The following is a 16,325-nucleotide window of genomic DNA, read 5'->3' as shown; positions in this document are numbered from 1 at the left end:
CCTCCTACATCTCATCATACCCTCCCAGGCCTGATTTATACACATGCTCTCTCAGCTTCTCCTCATCTCCTCCAATACCCGGGACCTCTCTCCTCCTACATCTCATTATGCCCTCCCAGGCCTGATTTATACACCTGCTCCCTCACCTTCTCATCTCCTCCAATACCCAGGGAACTCTCTCTTCCTACATCTCATTATGCCCTCCCAGGCCTGATTTATACACCTGCTCTTTCTCCTCCTACTCCTCCAATACCCGGGGCCTCTCTCCTCCTACATCTCATCATACCCTCCCAGGCCTGATTTATACACCTGCTCTCTCTCCTCCTACTCCTCCAATACCCGGGGCCTCTCTCCTCCTACCTCTCACCCTGCATCTCATGTAATCCCTATTGCTTTTTCTGTTTTCATTTGTAAACTTTTCTGTTCTCTCCAACTTCGCCACATTTCTTCATCTCGCCTCCTATCCACCTATGCGTGTGCCCATACACTGCACCACTATGTACGCACCTTTCTCAGCAACTTCTACATCCCATAACAAAAAGCATTGCCACAAATACAGAAATACAGCTCTCTCTCTCTCCAAAAAGAGAGGGGGAGGGGAGAGAAAGTGCAAAGAGGAGCAGGGCATGATGGGGGTGGGGGAGCAAGGATGGGAGAGGAGACAGAGAGACAGCAGAGAGCAGTGTGCACATGGGGGAGAAAGGACAGCAAGGAAACAGAAACAGTAAGGAGAGGAGGAAAGAGACACAGCAAGGAGAGGAGGGGAGGGAGTGTAGTGTGCACAGACAGGAGCAGACACAGTAAGGCAGGGAGTGCAAAGAGAGGCAGAGAGAGTACAAAGGGGAGCAGGGCATGATGGAAAGAGGAGAGACTGCAAGGAGGGGAGAGGAGACAGAGAGAGAGAGAGCAAGGAGAGGAGACAGAGAAAGTGAGCAAGGACAGGAGACAGAAAGAGAGTAAGGATGTGTCCACACTGGCGCTGCGCTTCCAGAGTTTACTTATTGCAATATTAATCCTCACGTCCCCACTCATGCGGCGCACGCTCGTGCACGGGCACGTAAGCTCTCCCAAGCTTGGTGCTTGGGGAGACAGTTGAATTTGATTTTGGAGCGCAGAGCACCTGCTCTGACCAATGGGGAGAGTGAGGCAGTATAGGCTGAGCGGAGAGAGGTGGAAGGAGGGGGGGGGGGGGAGGGAGCGGAGAGAGGTGGAGGGGGGGAGAGCGGATTGAGGTGGGAGCACAGGCTCTGGTTACAAAATCTTTTATTGCAGAGACTCTGCCCGGGGTCACTGAGGCATTGTCCGTATTATAGGGTGAGTGAAGCAGGGGGCATTTACTGAAAGTAGAGGTGGTAGAGCAAAGGAGCACAGCACAAGGTCCATCCATACGCAGAGAATAAATTCAGGGCAACTCCATATAAAAGTATAAGGTGATTTAATTAGGTACAAAAATGAAGAGAGGACTAACGCACCAACGCGTTTCATCCAATAGGGACTTGTTTACCTTTGACCCCATTTGGGATTAGTATGGAGTTTATATATCCAGACCATTGGATGCAGTGATCAAGTGGATCCTACTAGGTTGGGTTACCCCTGGAATGTATATTTGTATGGACTGTTATATACCTTGATGGGTTCCAGTCAGCCATCTTTATATTAACTATCATACACTGTATGATCTACACTTATATTGAGCACCATCTCTCCACACATCTCTCAATGGCATTTACTGAAAACAAGTTACTTTGAAGTTACGCACTGTAAGACCCTGTACTGTGATGGCACACAGACACACACAGACACACACAGACACACACAGACACACACAGACACACACAGACACACACCCCCGATCCAGCCAATGACACGTACCCTCCCTTAATAGTCACGTTCCTCACCGCTCCTGCTCTAAAATTATTGCAGGACAGCCGAGCGCTCATGCTTGGAGAGTTGGTGAAGTCACCGCTCTCAAGCATGAGCGAGCTCAGCGGCAGCGTGGCCGCAGCCTAAGGGCTGTAATATAGAGCGCGGGTGCGTGCACGGTGGCGCGCGTGCACGTTTAGTTTATATGTTGCAAGCTGAGATGCCCGCGTCTAGGGGGCGCGGCTCTGACGTCACAGCGTTAGGTCGCGCAGTGATTGGCGCGGCAGCAGCACGAAAATACAATTTTCTTTTATTTGCTCTGATCTGCCGCGCCACCGCTCACGGCCGTGCGCGCGCGTCTCAACTGTAGCAACTTCAGCTTCTCACAGTCAGTTACCATTGATGTGAGCGCGCACTATATAAACAAGCCTAAGGCTGCAATTATACAGAAAACCGCCTGTGGTGTCGCCCGTAGCGAAACCGCGCTGCGCAAAAAAACACGTTTCATACATACGTGATAAGTGGCTATACCAAATTCAACGGTCTCCCCGCTCGCTGCTGCTGCAAAGCGGGAGACCGTTGATGCGTTTTCAAATGTGTTTTTCGCCGCTACGGCCGCCACCGCGGGCGTTTTTCTGTATAATCGCAGCCTGAGGAGGAGACAGGGATGACGAGGAGGAGGAGGGGGGAAAGGAGAGCAGTGTGCACATCGGGCAGGAAGGACTGTAAAGCGAGGGGAGGCGAAACAGCAAATTCAGTAAGAGGAGGAAACAGAGGCAGCAAGATGAGGAGGAGAGAAGGGAGTGCAGAGGAGGAAGGCAGGGAGTGCAAGGCGAGGAGAGAGTGCAGAGGAGCAGGGCATGATGGAGGAGAGAGGAAGATGGGGGAAGAAGGGACAAGAGACAGCAAGGGAGGGGTGAAAACAAAGAGTAATGTTTCATAAATAACCTTTCAGATGTCCTAGATCGGCGTATGAGATATATATATATATATATATATATATATATATATATATATATATATAGATATATATACACACACACACACACACACACACACACACACACACACTGCAATCAGACTTTACAGGTAGAATCTTCAAAGACTACTCCAGTGAAAAAGTTAGAAAATGCATATACAATATAGAATATAAAGAAGGATTTACAGAGAAAAACAGATTAATCTCAGTTGCATAAGTATTCAACCCCTTTGCCACTGCAGCCCTAAATCAGCTCAGGTGCAAATAGTTTGAAAAGGTCACTAAATCAGGGAAATGGTTTCAGTCTGTGTGTCATCAAAGCGTTTTCACTTGTAATCATTTCCCTCAGGTATATAAAAGACTTTCACGCTGCAACTCACATCGTGATCCAACAAAGCAGCGACGAAGACCAAGGAGCTCTCCAAACCAGGCAGGGATAAAGTGGCAGAGAGGCACAGAGTAGGAGAAAGGTACAAGACAATGTAAAAGGCGCCGATTACCCCTCTCAGCACACAGCTGCCCTCCCACACTCAGCGGCCGGGTAAGCAGGAATACTGGTTCGGGATATCACTCTGAAGCCAGCAATGACCCCGAGGGATCGGCAAAGGTTTGTGACGGAGATGGGAGTCGGTGTTCACACAACAACAGTAAGCCGGTCCTACACAAAGCTGGCCTGTAAGGGCGGGTGGCAAGGAAAAAAGCCATCGCTCGAAAAGACTCATCTTAAATCACGTATGATGTTTGTGAAAAAGCATATAGATGATACTGCAGACGTGTGGAAAAAGGTTTTGTGGTGAGAGGAGACAAAAATTGAACTTTTTGGTCTAAATTCCAAGCGTTACGTCTGGCGCAAGCCCAACACTGCACGTCACCCAGTTAATATATAATATATAGTGCTGGAAGTGTACACAGAACTATAGACAGAATTTGACAGACAGTCCCTGCCCCATAAAACGTACAATCTAATGTTGGTGCCTGAGGCACAGGGAGATAAAGTGACTTGTTGCCCAAGGTCACAAGGAGCCGACACTGGGAATTGAACCAGGTTCCCCTGCTTCACACTCCGTGTCTTTGTTATCAGTCAGTGTCGTTACTCACTGCTCCTTCAGTCTTTGATTAGCAGCGTGTCTGATACTATATGTCAATTTCTTGATACTTTCTAAAGGATATCTGCTGAAAACCCTGTTTCACAAAGAAATCTTGGTCTGTTTTCTCTTGTCACTTTATCCACCCAGAATCTTAGGGCACGAGGAGCAAAGCAGTTGCCTTGGGCCCGCGCTCCCTCCTCCTGTCGGCACCGGGATCCAAATTCCGCCCGACAGGAGAGTCCCCGAACGGGCGCAGGACCACACCGCTGCTCATCCCAAGGTAGGGACGGGCGGGGGGGGGACTGTAGCTGGGGGAGGTGCGTGTGCACGCACTGGGAGGGGTCTCACACAACGCGGAGTGGCCTACCTTGTGCAGAGACACGTTGCCATGACAAAGTGACATCACGCCATGACGCTGCAGGAGGAGGGGCACCGCTCCCGGAATGCCACCTTGGTCCCCGTCAAAGTTAAGGCCGGCCTTAGTGACACATTCCTGTGACAGATTCGGGACGCCCCCGTTCCATGGAGCTTGCAATTGACATAGAATAGCAAGAGACCGCCGTGCGCTTTTTTTAATCACATATACAGCATACGTCCATAAAGGAGGCTGCTTTCATAAATAAACTCACTGGTTTAGCTATAACATACACACTGCGCAATGGCAAAGGACGCCAGTGTTTTCCCCAAGCACAGTAATCCTAACAGCTGCAACACACCTGTCAGTCTGGCGGAGACCGTCCTCCCTGTTCAAAACTGCTGGAAACACAGCTGGAATCCGGACAGTACGTACAGAGAGGCCTGCACTGCATACAAACAGTACGTACAGAGAGAGGCCTGCTCTGCATACAAACAGTACGTACAGAGAGAGGCCTGCACTGCATACAAACAGTACGCACAGAGAGAGGCCTGCACTGCATACAAACAGTACGTACAGAGAGAGACCTGCACTGCATACAAACAGTACGCACAGAGAGAGGCCTGCACTGCATACAAACAGTACATACAGAGAGAGGCCTGCACTGCATACAAACAATACGTACAGAGAGAGGCCTGCACTGCATACAAACAGTACACACAGAGAGAGGCCTGCACTGCATACAAACAGTACATACAGAGAGAGGCCTGCACTGCATACAAACAGTACGTACAGAGAGAGGCCTGCACTGCATACAAACAGTACGTACAGAGAGAGGCCTGCACTGCATACAAACAGTACGCACAGAGAGAGGCCTGCACTGCATACAAACAGTACGCACAGAGAGAAGCCTGCACTGCATACAAACAGTACAGAGAGAGGCCTGACTGCATACAAACAGTACGTACAGAGAGAGACCTGCACTGCATACAAACAGTACGCACAGAGACAGGCCTGCACTGCATACAAACAGTACATACAGAGAGAGGCCTGCACTGCATACAAACAGTACGTACAGAGAGAGGCCTGCACTGCATACAAACAGTACGTACAGAGAGAGGCCTGCACTGCATACAAACAGTACGTACAGAGAGAGACCTGCACTGCAAACAGTACGCACAGAGAGAGGCCTGCACTGCATACAAACAGTACGTACAGAGAGAGACCTGCACTGCATACAAACAGTACGTACAGAGAGAGGCCTGCACTGCATACAAACAGTACGTACAGAGAGAGGCCTGCACTGCATACAAACAGTACGCACAGAGAGAGGCCTGCACTGCATACAAACAGTACGTACAGAGAGAGGCCTGCACTGCATACAAACAGTACGCACAGAAAGAGCCTGCACTGCATACAAACAGTATGCACAGATAGAGACCTGCACTGCATACAAACAGTACGCACAGAGAGAGGCCTGCACTGCATACAAACAGTACACACAGAGAGACCTGCACTGCATACAAACAGTACGCACAGAGAGAGACCTGCACTGCATACAAACAGTACGCACAGAGAGAGGCCTGCACTGCATACACACAGTACGTACAGAGAGAGGCCTGCACTGCATACAAACAGTACGTACAGGGAGAGGCCTGCACTGCATACGAACAGTACGTACAGAGAGAGGCCTGCACTGCATACAAACAGTACGTACAGAGAGAGGCCTGCACTGCATACAAACAGTACGCACAGAGAGAGGCCTGCACTGCATACAAACATTACGCACAGAGAGGCCTGCACTGCATACAAACAGTACGTACAGAGAGAGGCCTGCACTGCATACAAACAGTACGCACAGAGAGAGGCCTGCACTGCATACAAACAGTACGCACAGAGAGAGGCCTGCACTGCATACAAACAGTACGCACAGAGAGAGGCCTGCACTGCATACAAACAGTACGCACAGAGAGAGGCCTGCACTGCATACAAACAGTACGTACAGAGAGAGGCCTGCACTGCATACAAACAGTACGTACAGAGAGAGGCCTGCACTGCCTACAAACAGTACGCACAGAGAGAGGCCTGCACTGCATACAAACAGTACGTACAGAGAGAGGCCTGCACTGCATACAAACAGTACGCACAGAGAGAGACCTGCACTGCATACAAACAGTACGCACAGAGAGAGGCCTGCACTGCATACAAACAGTACGTACAGAGAGAGGCCTGCACTGCATACAAACAGTACGTACAGGGAGAGGCCTGCACTGCATACAAACAGTACGTACAGGGAGAGGCCTGCACTGCATACAAACAGTACGTACAGGGAGAGGCCTGCACTGCATACGAACAGTACGTACAGAGAGAGGCCTGCACTGCATACAAACAGTACGCACAGAGAGAGGCCTACACTGCATACAAACAGTACGCACAGAGAGGCCTGCACTGCATACAAACAGTACGCACAGAGAGAGGCCTGCACTGCATACAAACAGTACGCACAGAGAGAGGCCTGCACTGCATACAAACAGTACGTACAGAGAGAGGCCTGCACTGCATACAAACAGTACGCACAGAGAGAGGCCTGCACTGCATACAAACAGTACGCACAGAGAGAGGCCTGCACTGCATACAAACAGTACGCACAGAGAGAGGCCTGCACTGCATACAAACAGTACGTACAGAGAGAGGCCTGCACTGCATACAAACAGTACGTACAGAGAGAGGCCTGCACTGCATACAAACAGTACGCACAGAGAGAGGCCTGCACTGCATACAAACAGTACGCACAGAGAGAGGCCTGCACTGCATACAAACAGTACGCACAGAGAGAGGCCTGCACTGCATACAAACAGTACGCACAGAGAGAGGCCTGCACTGCATACAAACAGTACGTACAGAGAGAGGCCTGCACTGCATACAAACAGTACGCACAGAGAGAGGCCTGCACTGCATACAAACAGTACGCACAGAGAGAGGCCTGCACTGCATACAAACAGTACGTACAGAGAGGCCTGCACTGCATACAAACAGTACGTACAGAGAGAGGCCTGCACTGCATACAAACAGTACGTACAGAGAGAGGCCTGCACTGCATACAAACAGTACGTACAGAGAGAGGCCTGCACTGCATACAAACAGTACGTACAGAGAGAGGCCTGCACTGCATACAAACAGTACGTACAGAGAGAGGCCTGCACTGCATACAAACAGTACGCACAGAGAGAGGCCTGCACTGCATACAAACAGTATGTACAGAGAGAGGCCTGCACTGCATACAAACAGTACGCACAGAGAGAGGCCTGCACTGCATACAAACAGTACGCACAGAGAGAGGCCTGCACTGCATACAAACAGTACGCATAGTGAGAGACATGCACTGCATACAAACAGTACGTACAGAGAGGGACCTGCACTGCATACAAACAGTACGCACAGAGAGAGGCCTGCACTGCATACAAACAGTACGTACAGAGAGAGGCCTGCACTGCATACAAACAGTACGTACAGAGAGAGGCCTGCACTGCATACAAACAGTACGTACAGAGAGAGACCTGCACTGCATACAAACAGTACGCACAGAGAGAGACCTGCACTGCATACAAACAGTACGTACTGTACAGAGAGAGGCCTGCACTGCATACAAACAGTACGTACAGAGAGAGGCCTGCACTGCATACAAACAGTACGTACAGAGAGAGGCCTGCACTGCATACAAACAGTACGCACAGAGAGAGGCCTGCACTGCATACAAACAGTATGTACAGAGAGAGGCCTGCACTGCATACAAACAGTACGCACAGAGAGAGGCCTGCACTGCATACAAACAGTACGCACAGAGAGAGGCCTGCACTGCATACAAACAGTACGCATAGTGAGAGACATGCACTGCATACAAACAGTACGTACAGAGAGGGACCTGCACTGCATACAAACAGTACGCACAGAGAGAGGCCTGCACTGCATACAAACAGTACGTACAGAGAGAGGCCTGCACTGCATACAAACAGTACGCACAGAGAGAGACCTGCACTGCATACAAACAGTACGTACAGAGAGAGACCTGCACTGCATACAAACAGTACGCACAGAGAGAGACCTGCACTGCATACAAACAGTACGTACTGTACAGAGAGAGGCCTGCACTGCATACAAACATTACGTACAGAGAGAGGCCTGCACTGCATACAAACAGTACGCACTGAGAGAGGCCTGCACTGCATACAAACAGTACGTACAGAGAGAGGCCTGCACTGCATACAAACAATACGTACAGAGAGAGGCCTGCACTGCATACAAACAGTACGCACTGAGAGAGGCCTGCACTGCATACAAACAGTACATCTCCAATAATAAACAGCGGCCTGCACTATTCTCCACGTTCACATAAAGGTAATGTGTATAAAATACACTATTAACCCCATGGATGCCAGAGAGTGTGCACTGCATTACCCACATGTAAAATAAAAACCTTTATAATGTATATGCACATTTCTATAGGGGCTGGAGCAAGGAGTGCGGGTGTATACATTACTGCAGGGGTGCTCAAATCCAGCCCTCAAGAACCCCCCCCCCTCTCACCCCCCAATATGTCAGGTTTTAGGATATCCTTGCTTCAGCACAGATGGCTCAATCCGTCCCTGCTTCAGCACAGGTGGCTCAATCAGTGGCTCAGTCGAAGAGCTACCTGTGCTGAAGCTGGGATATTATAAAAACCTGTCCTGTTGGGGGGGGATCTAGAGGACTGGAGTTGAGCCCCCCTGAACTAGATCACATTGCTCAGCAGTTTGTTACCATCTCCTCTGGCAGGAAGAGGGTTAAAACATTTTCCACTTATGAAAACGTTGCTGGAAACACCCCCCCTCCCGAAAAATGAAATAAAACGCAAAGTGCATCAATAAAAAGATAGTGGTACTCCATACTCGCAGTATTGCCGCACTTCCAACTACTAAAAACCATAAATTGAGCCACTTGTGCTGAAGCTGGGTTATCCTTAGAACCTGACATCTTTTTTTTGGGGGGGGGGGGGGTGTCTTGAGGGCTGCAGTTGAGCCCCCCTTGAGCATGAATGCAATGTTTGTTCTGATTTCATATGCACAGTCTCCCACCCCCAGAGACGGCGTTCCTGCGCTCCTTCCTCTTGTTTCCACAAAGTGCACATTTTAGCTTTGATGCTCGGCCACATATTTAATTTACAAGTCCGCTCTGTCGCTGTGATATTCGGCAAATTAAAAGGCAGCGCTGGCAGCGGAGGGATTAACATGTGACCTGTCTCACATGCCAGAAACAAGCACAGATGCGCCATGTAAGCTCTGTAACAGCGGCGTATGTAAAGGAGCGTGATAATGTATTAACGGCTAATCACTGGACTCCCGGGCCTGGTAATATCACCTCCCCCAGGCTGGCGTTAGGCCGAGCCTGCCTTTGTATGCCGGCCGCTATGTACATAAGCAAGATCAGACTAGCCAACCTGGAATAGATGATACAGTATGTAATATTTATTTATTTATTTTATTTATAGAATGTTTTACCAGGAAGTAATGCATTGAGAGTTACCTCTTGTTTTCACGTATGTCCTGGGCATAGAGTTAAGATGACAAATAACACATGCTACAAATACATAGTTACATAAGTGAGCAGGGTATATATACAAGACATGCATGCACAGTTTAGATAATATATATTATTGGCGTATGTAACAGTTACAGACCAGATTAAAATGTGAGACAGCTTTTAGTTTTGAAAGAACTTAGACTGGTGGCGGCTGTGAGAGTCTCCGGTAGATTGTTCCAGTTTTGGGGTGCACGGTAAGGCCTCGGGCATGTGCTGAGGCGCGCTGTTGCTTACCAGTGAGCCCCTACAGCCGCAATGAGAGCGTAGGACTTATACAAATTTTAGATTTGGCGCTCGCCGGAGCGCAGGGCCGGTCACGTGAGCGGTTCGCCCAATGAGGGCGAACCAGCTCCGTGACGTCACTGGCCCGCCCGCCGACACGCCCCCGGACGGCGCGCTGTGCAAGGCCAGGGAAAGCACACGCTTTCCCTCAGCGCGCCTCTGCCAACAAGCACTATCCATGGACGCAGCCTAAGAGAAGGAGGAGCGGCCGGATACTTTGCTGAACCTTGGGACCATGAACAGTCTTTTGGAGTCAGATCCCAGATAAGTGCTGCATGTGGTAGGGGTGAGGAGCTTGTTCAGATAGACGGTTATCTTGCCCAGATAGCATTTGAAGGCAAGACAGGAGTGATATTAATGTCGATCATAGCTAGTCATGGGTCAATCATAGCTACCTGGTCACTTTTTAGGGGTTAATATATGAATACGTTGAACGCTGTTAATATCACTCCTGTCTTGCCTTCAAATACTATCTGGGCAAGCTACCCGTCTACCTATCTTTATTTATATAGCGCCCACAGTGTACTCCGCGCTTTACAAGAGAGACAACACAGTACAGGGAATTATAATAATACAATAAGTGCAAGGAAGTCAGACACTCGGAATGGAAATCCCTGCCCCGGAGAGCTAACAATCTAAGTGGTATAACGGGAGACTGCAGAGACAGGTGAGGGAATAAGTGCAGTGTTGTGCTTTTTGCATTTTATTTGTAGGGGGTTTATGTTATATGTTAACCCCTTTGATGCCTGAAAGCCATAGGCTGCGCTTAAAGTGTCGGCGACGGTGACGTCAGGCTGCGGTCGCTGTAAAAATCAAATTGTGATGACTTCCAGAGATCGCGACAAAGCCGTCGCGCCGCGCTTACTATAAGCGCATGTGACGGCGGCAATTATTTGTTTTGACGCGACGTCGCATCGCTGTCACCGGCACAATAAGCGCAGCCTTACTTTGCAATGCATTGGCAGCCTCAGGCATTAAACGGGTTAAATCATCTTCTGCCATAGAGTTTGATTAGAAATCCTATTACATAACCCTCTTGTATAAAGTAATAATTCACACACACACACACACACACACACACACACACACACACACACACAGCACTGACTAACGCAGGGTCCTATGAGTTAACGATTATTTTTAACAAATGTAAAACAAAGCTTTCTTTGGGGTGTAAGAAGAGGAACGCGGCTTTAATTCGATGCAGGTGTAAAATGTCAGCCAAGCAAAGACGCAAATTGTCGATACTATTCTGCTGCTGTGTGTGTGCATACGAGGCATCTCCTGTGCACACAGGCTGCTGCTGTGTGTGTGCATACGAGGCATCTCCTGTGCACACAGGCTGCTGCTGTGTGTGTGCATACGAGGCATCTCCTGTGCACACAGGCTGCTGCTGTGTGTGTGCATACGAGGCATCTCCTGTGCACACAGGCTGCTGCTGTGTGTGTGTGCATACGAGGCATCTCCTGTGCACACAGGCTGCTGCTGTGTGTGTGCATACGAGGCATCTCCTGTGCACACAGGCTGCTGCTGTGTGTGTGTGCATACGAGGCATCTCCTGTGCACACAGGCTGATGCTGTGTGTGTGCATACGAGGCATCTCCTGTGCACACAGGCTGCTGCTGTGTGTGTGCATACGAGGCATCTCCTGTGCACACAGGCTGCTGCTGTGTGTGTGCATACGAGACATCTCCTGTGCACACAGGCTGCTGCTGTGTGTGTGCATACGAGGCATCTCCTGTGCACACAGGCTGCTGCTGTGTGTGTGCATACGAGGCATCTCCTGTGCACACAGGCTGCTGCTGTGTGTGTGCATACGAGGCATCTCCTGTGCACACAGGCTGCTGCTGTGTGTGTGCATACGAGGCATCTCCTGTGCACACAGGCTGCTGCTGTGTGTGTGCATACGAGGCATCTCCTGTGCACACAGGCTGCTGCTGTGTGTGTGCATACGAGGCATCTCCTGTGCACACAGGCTGCTGCTGTGTGTGTGCATACGAGGCATCTCCTGTGCACACAGGCTGCTGCTGTGTGTGTGCATACGAGGCATCTCCTGTGCACACAGGCTGCTGCTGTGTGTGTGCATACGAGGCATCTCCTGTGCACACAGGCTGCTGCTGTGTGTGTGCATACGAGGCATCTCCTGTGCACACAGGCTGCTGCTGTTCAGAGATGTTTGGACAGGCTGCACAAGGAGACCTCAGAAATCTGGCAGGATCCTCACAGATAAACCATTTCCCCTGGGAGCTCAATCTCGTGATCTCCCAGGGAACCAGGATGTGATCTCAGATGGGCTGAAGTATGTGCCTGCTTTAGTCTAGCTCGACTGAGCCCCCTATTCAGTAAGCTGGGAAGCGGTCGTCTCTTCGCTGTGCTAGGGAAGATTTCAGTCCCATCCATTTGAAAATCGATTTGAGTGCTTTTCACAAAGGAGAAGACGAATTTTCGCGACATCTTAAATAAGGACCTCGGAGACCTCTTAATGTGAGTTTGACTTTGAAATTTAAAAAAAAAAAAGGCTATATTTTTTTTTTTCAATAAACAAATGGCAAAAGTAGTTTATTTAAGATGCTGTAGAACAGGAGTGGCCAACTCCAGTCCTCAAGGGCCATCAACAGGTCAGGTTTTTAGGATATCCCTGCTTCAGCACAGGTGGCTCAATCAGTGGCTCAGGATTGAGCCACCTGTGCTGAAACAGGGATATCATGAAAAAATAACCTGTTGGTGGCCCTTGAGGACTAGTTGGCCAGTCCTGTTAGGTTACCTAGTTACATCGTCCATCAGGTGTAAACAAATAAATAATACAGGCCAGCAGTACACGATAGGGTAACTCTCACCTTTCCCAGTAAACAGCCACTTACCCTATCACTGCTAAATGGGGATTTTGTACGGTAGGAACAACCGATTTTGCAGTTTATGTTTATAACAACGGGTGTGTTTCTAAGAAGCACACCGAGTGTACGGCTGTATACATCTTATAAAAGCAAAGCACGGGAAAAGATCAAAGCATTACTGTGACTGTGTTTCAGAGCGGGTCGTGAACACAGCTCCAGGACATTGCCGACACCAAACCTGCTCCGCATATCCAGTCCGGCTTCTTTTCTGATGACTGACAGCACCTGAAAACTAGTGCACATATTTAGGATAGCGGCAGAGGGAGTGTAGGTGATGGGGCGAAAGGAGAACGCTGTGGGCACCCTACAGCAAACCAAAACACGCAAGGCACTGCAAGAAAACCCTAACCGTAAACTGGGGAAACCCCAGAATGTGACCCAATAGCTGTGTTTGACCTTGGACAAGACACCATACCTCCCTGTGCACTCGGCAGCAAAAAATACTATGGGCTGTTTGTGGTAAGAACGATTTTGTCTGCACTCCCCCAGGACTGCGATTCAGAGTTATGGATTTCCAACAATAACCAAGGTGCCACACTCTTTATTTCGTGTGGATGGGACGCTGTCCCTTCCACGCACCCTTTTCACTCCCTATAGAACACTCCTCCACTCAATATTCATCAAGTACATTCTCTTTCCAGTTTTAAAGCTCAGCTTCAAAGTCACCTAAAAGAAGCATCTCCTTCAATGATGTATGCCGACACTACAGACTGAAGATGCACTTTACTGCAATTACTTGCGCTTTTAATTAAATGCACTTTTACTCCTACTGTATCTGTATGTCTCCCATGACCAGGTAACATTCCCATCCCCTGTCCGACTAGCCACCGCCACCACCTCAAATAATAACCACCACAGACTCAATGTATGGAACAAACAGGACAACATAACAGTAATCTGACCTCGTTGGGTCCAATAGCCTTCCAACTAACTGGCATCAGTCCACATGGACATCAGTGCCCCAACCCCTGCAGGCACTGCACTCTGACCTCCTGAAGAAGACACTCAAAATCCTTAAGCCACAAGGGCACTAGGACCCTGGCATGCCCTCACTATACCGTCCAGCAAGGCCACCCTGCTCAACTGTCATATACCTAACCCACCTACAACCCTTAAACTTCACCAAGGAGCCGGTGGGGGAGCTCTCCTTCGCACCACTCTTTTCCCGTGCCACGAGGGACCTCCTTGTTTCTTGGTGAGGAGTAAGGTGGGAGGTACTCCACCAATTCCTTCCTGACCCATGGCTGGCATGCTCCCAGGGGGAAGAGCTGGTCCCCTGGTCATGAAGACATTCATCTCATATTCTGGGGCATCCCTACTATTCGTTATTCCACATATTGTATGCTACCCGAAGCAGTCTCCCTTTGCCTCGTGTTGCTGCTGATCTTATCCCCGTTGTGTGGGGATAATCATAGTATTATGCATTTATGTTTTAGAGGCGGTCTCTTCAACTAGTTCTCCAAAGGGCCCAGATCAGAAAACATTATGAAGTAGAAGGGCCACAAGCTCATTTTAGATACATCTTAAGACTTTAAAATGACTACAATTTTAAGCATATTTCAGCATTTATAACATGTATACTGTATATAGTTACATTAGCTCAACTTACAAGTGTGTTTCAGCGTGAAAAAATACACATAGCTGCTTAAAAACTAGTATGAAGTTAGCAGGGAGCCTAAGGGCCACATCAAGGCCTTTCGTGGAACCCATTTGGCCCGTTAGTTGGTCCTGTTTTAGAAAGAAGCTCATGAGCACAGCTCCAGACACTGCTAGGACACCGAACCCTCTCCCCATTTCCAGTCCAGCTGTACTCCCCTCCCCGGCATCGCAATTAGTAAAGCGCTGCTTACACGGTCGGCACTAAATAAATGACATACACGCACCAGCACCACTCTACCAAGGCTCAATGCCTTTGTGTTTCAAGAGAAGACCCCTCACAGACCCCACAGGCGCTGGACATGCAGAGAGGGCGCAGACCCTGGGAACATAGACGCTTCATTTAAACCTATATAATAGTGTTGTATTACAAGTTTAAACCAAAAAACAAGATATGATACCAGCACTCCTAGGTTATAAGAGTGTGTGGTACAGATGCAGCGGACATTATTCGAACACATCACGCGGTGTATACCTAGGAATACCCATGTCACGGTGCGTGATTTCTTCCAACCGTACCGCCTTATGACGCGAGCGCAGAAAATGGCATGTTAGTGTTCTGGTTTTTAAACACCTGAAATTAACACAGTAGCACAGTACTGTACACATTGCAATTCATTCATTTCATTGCACACAAAGAAACAGAATCCATGAAATTCAACAAAGCAACCGCGATAAACACGGGCGCCTGGGGCGATTGGCCGCGTTAATGCTGCGTGGAATACAGCAGAGCACACGCAAACGGTTCCGTGATGTGTTCGAATAACGGCCGCTGCATCTGTAGGTGCACTAGTGGAGGAAAGCATTGGAAAAGGAAACTGATGAGCCCTGCTTCAGGTGGAGGCAGAGTATACTGATAGATACTCTGCCTCCACCTGAAGCACGGATCATCAGTTTCCTTTTCCGAATTACAAGTTTAGGAACCATATTAAAGTTCAATTTCTGAGTATTCTACCTTTGAAGAATAGATTACTGGTAACGTCAGCTGCCCAGAAACTATTTCATGTTGGGCATGGAGACTCTACCCAATTCTGCCCAGGAAAATCAGACTTTTATTTCTAGATTCTCACGGATACAAATCTATGGCCGTCTCTACAGGAAGTAATGATTTTCCATCGAATAATACAATGCCCAAGGCTGCGTCCACTGTGCCGCTGACCGCGCTTGGAGCATTCAGTGAATCCGAATCTGCACGACCACGGAGCGCGTGGACACGTACGCTCTCCCAAGCTTGGCGAGATAAACAAAATTTACTTTGAAGCGCGCTCAGCACCAGTCAATGCACACAGAACACAGCCACACACACCCAAATTGCCCCGATCCATGCCCCAACACTCCCGCATTCAAAATGATGCAGGACAGCCTGCGCTCATGCTTGGAGACCTCGTGACGTCACCGCTCTCTAGCATGAGCGCGCTCAGCGGCAGCGTGGGCGCAGCCTGAGACACCAATTCTACAGGGGGCATTAAAAAGAAATTATTCTGATTCACTGTAATTATTTTTAAAATAGTTCCGTGACATCTTTAGACTGATTCAGCCGTGTTTGGATATGATTTGCCTCTGTTTTATTGCAGGCCGCTCTGCGATGAATT

The 16,325-nt window shown here is 49.1% G+C and overlaps 1 protein-coding gene across 1 annotated transcript in view; it reads right to left on the bottom strand.

The window, feature by feature from the left end:
* The window catches only part of CSGALNACT2 (chondroitin sulfate N-acetylgalactosaminyltransferase 2), a 59,613-nt gene that overhangs the window by 40,901 nt on the left and 2,387 nt on the right, over positions 1 to 16,325 (bottom strand). The window lies entirely within an intron of this gene.

The sequence above is a fragment of the Ascaphus truei genome, chromosome 8 (assembly GCF_040206685.1).
Source record: "Ascaphus truei isolate aAscTru1 chromosome 8, aAscTru1.hap1, whole genome shotgun sequence".
Lineage (NCBI taxonomy): Eukaryota > Metazoa > Chordata > Amphibia > Anura > Ascaphidae > Ascaphus > Ascaphus truei.
Note: the sequence above shows the minus strand (reverse complement) of the source record. Positions and strands in the feature narration are given on the sequence as shown.